An 8,069-nucleotide genomic window follows, 5' to 3' on the forward strand; every position below is an offset into this window, starting at 1 on the left:
CAGTGGCCTTGTAATACAGTTTGGTATCAGGTATTGTGATCCCTCCTACTTTGTTCTTCTTTCTCAAAATTGTAGCTGCTATTCAGGGTTGTTTATGGTTCCATTTAAATTTTTGAAGTGTTTGTTCTATGTCTGTGAAATATGTCATTGGTACTTTAATAGGTATTGCATTGAATCTGTAAACTGCTTTGGGTAGTATGGACATTTTGATGATGCAATAGCCAAGAGATGGAAGCAACCTAGGTGCCCATCAGTAAATGAATGGATCCAGAAACTATGGCACATTTACTCAATGGAATTCTATGCAGCAGAAAGAAGGAAGGAGCTCCTACCCTTTGCAACAGCATGGATGGAACCAGAAAGCATTATGCTGAGTGAAATAAGCCAGGCGGTGAAAGACAAATATCATATGATCTTACCTTTAACAGGAACCTAATCAACAAATCAAACAAGCAAAATATAACCAAAGACCCTGAACTGGAGAGCAGGCTGACAGTGACGGTAGGGGAGAGGGGAGGGAATTCCAGGGGGAAAGGGGGAGGGTTTGCAGGAACAAGTATGAAGGACACATGGACGACCACTAAGGGGGGTGGAAGTGGGAGGGAGGTGGGGAGCACTGGGGGGTGGGCTGCGAGGGGAGTAAAAAACAGAAAACTGTTCTTGAACAACAATTTAAAAAATGAGTATAGAAATAAAACTGATTTTTAAAATGCAAAAAAAAAAAAAAAGAAAACTACCCAGTGCTGTGAAGGCCATTTCCTGGGGCACGAGGGGAGGGCCTGAGTCTTGAGTCTGAGGCCAAGCACTTCCTCTGTCCCTCTGCCGTGGGGCTCGACACGTAACCTCCGTGCTTCCGTGACCCCAGTGAAAATGGAGAGCCAGGCCAGGCCCGACCCTGATGTCACCACTCCTGTTTCCCTTGCGTACCCTTTTCTCTAGCTCCGGTGGGCAGCTCCCAGGTGTCGGCGGCTCTCTGGCTGCACGGGTGTGTGCTAACCTGCTCCCCAGGTGCCTCCACCCTGCCGCTGGCCTAGTCAGGAGGCAGTGACTCTCCCTCTGTCTTACAATCAGGAGAACAGCAGCGGTGTTAAGAAATTCGTGACATGGCTAATGGAGTGGAACAAGGATTTGAACCTAGTTAGTCTGCATCCCAGGCCACCTGTCTAAAACCAGTCATTTTTTAGCTCTTTCCTATTTCAGGAATTTTACTAAGGTTTTGCCAGAGAGACCCACACCATTCAGTTCTCACAGTTTCTCCCCAAAGTGACGATGCTATCGCTGTCTGTGCTGGGTGGCAGGTGCTAGTTCTGTTCCTCCTTCTCCCGCCCCTGCCATCTCTGTGTCCCTGCCCCGGTCTGCCCACCCTCCTAAGTGAGCTGTCCTGTGTGGGGTCTGACGCCTGGTGACCCAGCCTGGCCCTTTGGTGACAGGCTGGCCAGCTGGGCCTGGTAGGAATGTATTTAGGTGAGATGGGAGCTCTTCACCCAGACTGACCGGCCAGAAGTGGCTAGTGACCATGACTACATACCTGCTTCAGAAATGCATAGTTGGGGGGCTCCGCTGTCCCCTGACTTTTCAATGTCACGAACAAACCAGTGAGTCAGTGGCCTCTGACCTCCCACCTCAGGCTTCCTTTTTTTCCTTCACATCCAGCCCCTTTATTACTAATTTTTTTGAAGTGTGTGTCTTCCTAACTTGGGTATAAATTCAATGCCAGAATATTTTAATTTAGAAAAAATGTAAAACAGCACTTTTTAATGAGTTCGGTTCTTACACTTAGTTATTCAGAAGGAAAACCAGCCACATCGGCAATGACTATGCTCTCCTATCAGACGAAAGTCTCGGGAGCGCCCCACCCAGCCCTCCCGCCAGCCCCGCCCCCAGCCTGTTCCGGAGGCAGCCGACCTCAGTCCTGGGTCGGCGGAGCAGACGGTTCTCTGGCCACACTCACACAGATGCAGGACCTGGCAGCGTTTCTCGTCCAAAACGGAGGCGTTAATTTTGCCGATGAGATTTTTTTTAAAATACTTTTTAAAGTAGCTGCCTTTTAAAGTAGCATTTTATATTTTAAAGTGTTTAAAGTGGCCAGATTTCCATACTAATCCCACAAGAAAGGCATTCATTACTTTAAACTTTACTGCAATTGATACAGTTTCCTTTTGATAGCAAAGACTTGGGTTGCAGAAATAAGGTTTTATGGGCCATGTGTCCTCTGGTGGCTGTCTTGTGTTTACTCGCTGCCACAACTAAGAAAACAGATTTTCTGCAGATGTTTCTCTAGCACATTGAGAACTCTCAGCCGTAAAGTCTGATTCAAGTTTGTAAAGAGTATCCACCTTAATAACCCTTGGAAATAAACTGAATGTATTTATTCTGTTTCTTTCAGTTTAATGCTACATAACATCTAGCTTTGTGACATTCATATTTTTTGGTTTGAAATAACTTAAGGAAACTAATTCATTTACAATGATATGCTTAAAGTTTTAGCAAAACATTTACATGTAAATATACTTAATCATGTATTGGGTAGAACAAGATGTCCATTTAGTTTTTTCCAAAAATAAAAGGCAACTTTTTTCATTTTCACCAGTAACTTTATTAATTTGTATATTTTGAGTATGTTGGCTACCTCCCACGTGGTAGAACGTTGATTGTTAATGTCTCAATTTGATCTCTATTAACTTCAGCTGGGCCAAACCACCGCGTGAAACTGCTCAAAACACCTTTGACACGTTCGCTCAATTGCAGCACCTGCTCCACATGCTGCACAATTTTTTTGTCTTTCAGTTGTGTCTTTCTTTACCTTTCTTGAAATAATAAAGCATAACATTCCGAACATTACATATCTTCTTCCACTTTTAATATTAAAATGGCTGCACAAAAATTCACCAATTTTGATACGTTTTTAATAAGTGAATGTTGATAGGACAACTGTCACAATACAATGTAACAAAATTATTCTGAATGAAGTTAAAGACAACTAAGGCATCGTACAGAAAAATATCGAATGAGCTTTTTGGCCAACCCAATAGTATCTCTTTGTGAAACTATCCAATTAATTTATATGTACTCAAAAGGAAATAAGTAATAATTATATGTGTCAAGATAGCATGATGATAGCTTTTCAAATTCATAAACTTATAGGTAGAAAATCATCTGATTTTGGTTAAGCATTCATTTCTTCCCTGCTAAAAACTTGATTACATTGGTAATGAACAAATTTCTAGCTCGTGTCTGTGAAGTAGAAAAGGTCAAGACCCAAGGCGAGGAGGTGAAGCATTTACAACGTTAGAAATCTTCCTCTTTTTATAGGGAACTGTGTAGGGAGCGGTCAGCAAACAGTGGTCTGTCAGATAATTCAAAGTTAAAGGGGGAAGGATTGTGGAGGAATCATGGAATAATAATAGAATTTCAGAGACAATACATATATAAATATATCTATGAAGAAGAAAGGATGAAAATGGGAGAGTCATTTCATACATTTTAAAATGTTTTATTTAAATAATTGTAATAAAAGCGTACCATTTCCCCGTACTATTCCAATTTTAACATTTCTATTTCACGTCTGTTAGCTGAATTTCTTACGTCAGTGTTATTTTCTGGAAGTAACGGAATCTGTTGTGACAAAGTATATATTTCGTGTTGTGATTTCTTTTAAGGATCCGTGTTCTCAACGTCATACTTGGATCAGAACTAACAACTGTTTGAATCCATTCCCGCTGGTAACCGTGTCTGAAGCTTTACAGAGCAAATGGTTAGAGCTCGTTTTAATGAGGGCCTGTGCCCACCGCGCCCTGAGACCCTGCTCCCAATAAAACATGCGTGAAAAGGACATGCAGTAAAGCATCAACAGTCCGCCAGTGTGCAGTGGCTCGGACTGAACATGGCCCAGCTTCCATGTTTTCCCCACAGAGTATGAAGTTTCTTTCTCAAGGTTCCTCCAGCGCACATATAAAATGAGGTTTCTTCTCTGTGTATTTTTACTGACCTCGTACAGAAAGTCAGTGCCTTCTCAAGGTGACGCCAGACTGTGTCACCGCTGAGCAGTCCCTTGGGTGTCCTTTGTGGATCTTTGATGCTTGTGATTATGTGTAAACAAAGCCCAGGTGAGACCAGGCCCAGTCCCACCTGGGTCCCTGTGTCTTCCTGGTCCGGGAGGCCCTTCAGCTGAGAAGCCAGTGCGGGGACAGGATCACTGTCCCCGCCCTGGCGGGGGGCCTGGGTCTGGGTTAGCTCCCTGCTCCAAGCACAGGGCTCGGTGCCTGGTCTGCTCTGCCTGGAGGACTCGGGAGCCTTCTCGGGGGAGGCGGGTCTCAGGCACGGGCGCCGCGGTGGGCCGACCGCACGGCCCCTACTCACCGCAGGGCAAGTCCCAGGGTGGCGGGCAGTGTTTGCGAAAAGAGCTGATTCCCTGGGGCAGCCAACAGGAAAGTGGTTACGGGCCCGCGGGTGGGGCTCCGTCTGACACGGGACCGCTCCTGCACGGTGGCCGAGTATGATGCCAGCACTGAACTCTGCACGGGAGAGAAGGAACGCGGGCCACCCCCCAGGCTTGGGGATCAATTCTGCTACAAAGTAACCGGTTCCTTTGCTAAGGATTTTCTAGCATGAAGAAAACTTGTCTTCTAAACGTAGTAAAACCTACTCTCTATATACATATACGTAATGGTTATGCCAGGCCCAATCTCATCTACTTTTCCTTTTCAACTGTCAAATAAGCTGCTTCAGCTCTGGTGGCGCAGTGACTTAGTGTGTAACGTGGGTGGGGTGTGGAAACAGAAATTTCTCAGGGAGCAAAAAGGCCACAGGGCCGCCCACGTGGGGTGCAGGCAGATTCGCAAAGTCCTCTCCTTACAGTTCGGTCAAGAGACAGTGGATAAAGTGGTGGGAAGTGAGAAGCAAGGGAGGGGCACACATGCCCTGAAGTGTTATATGTCATGGGAAGGGCTTCGAGTTTGTTTTTATGCAATTAGTTTTGTTATTTTATTTTGAAATGAAGTTATATTACCCACTAAAATGTGACTCATTTGGAAAATGCAGGAACTACATCACAGATAGCATCTATGTACACACCAGAAAGAGGGATCAATTCAAAATTCTTTTCTGTCGCATGGCATTTAGGAGAAGAGAACAGTAAGGGCATGTGGCGGTTTGAGTTTGTAAAAGCGTAAAGAAGTGATGAAATAAGCCAACGTGTCCGGCCAGCCTGAATCACCAGGGTCTCTTACAACATGACCTTCATTCCTAACAAAACGCACAAACCGGTGCTGGTCACAGAGGGTGAAACACTCCGTTTAGTCATAGCTGCTCACGCATTTCCTTGACGAGCTTCAGTTGCAACTAAATGCTTCCAGACAGGAACTAAGTAACTCGTGGGTTTTGCCTGAGTGTGTAAGAAAGTACCTTTTATTCCTCAGAGAAAAGAAAAGCAATGGAAGAGAAAGTGAAAAGAGGGGCAAGAAAAAGACACCCGTGTGGTTGAGGGGACAGAGTAAGGGGGAGGCCCGGAGGTGACCCCACGGATGGGGGAGCGCCCCAGCGCCTGGACGGGGCTGCATCCGAGCAGTGAAGACCTGCCCAAATCCAGAGGCCACAGGTGGGGTCTGAGTGTGTTACGGAGCCCGACTGTGCAGGGCGTGCTACACCCGAGTAGCTGGCTGGTGTTTCAACACAGAGAAAAGCACAGAGACCCGGCGGCTGCTGCTGGCGGACCCCAAGCCGCTGCCACCAAAGCCCCGCTCCACTCTGAGCCCGACGGCACGACCCAGGCTCAGGTGCTCAGGGTGCTGGGCTGGCTCTCCCTTCCCACACGTGACTGCGTGGCCGCCAGTCCAAGAAGTCCCGGCAAACAGCAAGCGCTCATTGGTGACCCCAGGGGACAGAATGTGGAACTAAGAGGGAAAGAATTCTGCGAGCCCAGCCCTTGGTGTTTGTTCCTTCGTGTGTGGGCGTTCTGCCTGGACGTGATTCCCAGCAGAGGCTGAATTCAGAGGAGCCGTCCCAGTGTCCCCACTTTGCTCATTTAAGAAGCCTTAGCCAAGGTCTTAAAACCTTTCGTTAAGTGGAGATGAAGATACCTGCCTTCCAGCGTAGCTACCAAGATCAAGTAGACTGTTTTAAACAGGCTAACACAGTAAGTGTGACCGTGACACCAACAATCACCGTGGTGGGCTAAATTATGTCCTCCTCAAAATTCCTGCATTGAAGCCCTGACCCCTCCACCACAGAACAGAACAGCATTTGGAGACGGAGCCTTCAGAGAGGTGGTTAAGGGAAAACGAGGCACCAAGGAGGTCCCAAGGGACCCCTGTCCTTTTGAGAAGCAGGAGTTGCGGCACAGAGGCAGACTCTCGGGGCCTGGGGGGCCGGCTGCCACCAGCCCAGCCGAGAGGCCACGGCCGGCCTCACACTTCAGCCTCCAGACCTGGTGTGGGGGCCGGTGTCAGGGCAGCTCTGGCAGACTGACACCTCGGGTAACAGAGGCCAAAACCCGCACGGGGTCTGCGTGATTAGGAGCCTGGATCCAGAGGCCGAGGAGGCCACGAGCGCTCTCCCTGCCGCCTGCTCTGCCCAGCGGGCGGCCCGAGCTCAGGCAGCTGTCCCCAGGCAGCAACCAGGGTAGCGCCCCTCCCAGTTTGTGTGTGGAAGGTCACTGAGTTCTGGATGGAATGTACTGAATTGTCAAAGGAAATCTGCCCATTTTATTAAAGTGTCAGCCACCATTCTGCCCATGAAAACCGAAATACACAACGGTGAGTCAGATTTTTTTCTTTCAAATTCTTTACTTTTTAAATTTGAGCATGGAGTGGAAATGCAAATACATTCCATAGGGTTTATTTTTTTACTGTATTCTTTCTTGCAAGTCATCCTCCACATCGGCCCAGCTTGGAAGATTTCCCACCACCCCCTGCCCTCTCTTTAATATATGTACACTCAGTTTTACTTCCTCACATTTTAGTATTAATTTGTCTATTCTGGAGAACGTGGGCACGTTCTCTCTTTTCTAACAGGCAGGGAGAAGACTGAACCCCAATTCAAAATGCCAACGTAGTCTAGGTCAAAACCTTGACCTACAGGGCGCTGACCATCCTCACAGGCCCCTGGACACTCCACTGAGCTCTGTCCCCAGTTTAGAGTTCCCGCATTGGGGTCCCCTCTCTTCCTTCTGGCGTCTGGGTCTAAGGATGCAATTAACAAACAAGTAAAACCAAGATGCTCTGATTCCCACAGTCTCATTGGCTGGCAACTCCTCCCACCGAAACCCCCATCCGTGGAAAAGCTGCACTTTCTGTGCCTTTTCCCACCGGCTTCCGCAGGGCTTCTCTTCTGTCCTTGGAGCACCTTTGCCCACCCAGCCATTTCTTGAAAGACCTGCATCTGCTTGTTGTTATTTTCTGGGTTAGGCAATCAAAGTTATTCTCCCGCAGTAGCAACAGCTGTTCTTACCATAGAATATTCTTCCCCCTCCCCCTCTCCCACGAGGTGTGTTTTGCGTTCACGTGTTGGAGGGAACTGCTGCGCCCCCCGCTGAGCAGCTGTCTGGACCTGCGTGCTCCTCCCATTCTGTTTGCTCATCCTCGTGTTTCTGGTACAGTTTTGAGCTAAGAGATTTTTAAATATCAAAGCCATTGACCTGGAATCTAGTGTATAGTTATTTCGGAGTCAGGAATAGGCTGTAAATAGTAAATGGATTGGAGATTTCACATCCTTTAAGGCGTAACAAAGCAGCACTTCTTTAATATTCAATTCAAAGACGGCCCAGCCCACGCTTTGGCCTCACACTGAGTCTGGACGGAGCAGGGAGTTGGTGGCTCAGAGGGAAGACAGTCCCAGCCCAGGCAAGGGCCGCGTTAGCGGGTTTAACCACTAAATGAAAATTTAAAGGAAACTTAAAAAATTTTAGAACATTCATTTCCTCCTCTGTGGGTCCAGGGACTGTGGATCTCAGAAAAGAATGAAGTCACCGAGACAGAACATCTGGTGGAGGTTTGCTGGTTCTCCGTGTGGCCTATTCGACTAAACCACACTGACAGAGGGGTGGTCGCTCCTGTTCGTCACTGACCTTTCGG

Source organism: Artibeus jamaicensis, unplaced genomic scaffold (assembly GCF_021234435.1).
Source record: "Artibeus jamaicensis isolate MK-2021 breed Jamaican fruit bat unplaced genomic scaffold, CSHL_Jam_final scaffold_537, whole genome shotgun sequence".
NCBI classification, from domain to species: Eukaryota; Metazoa; Chordata; class Mammalia; order Chiroptera; family Phyllostomidae; genus Artibeus; species Artibeus jamaicensis.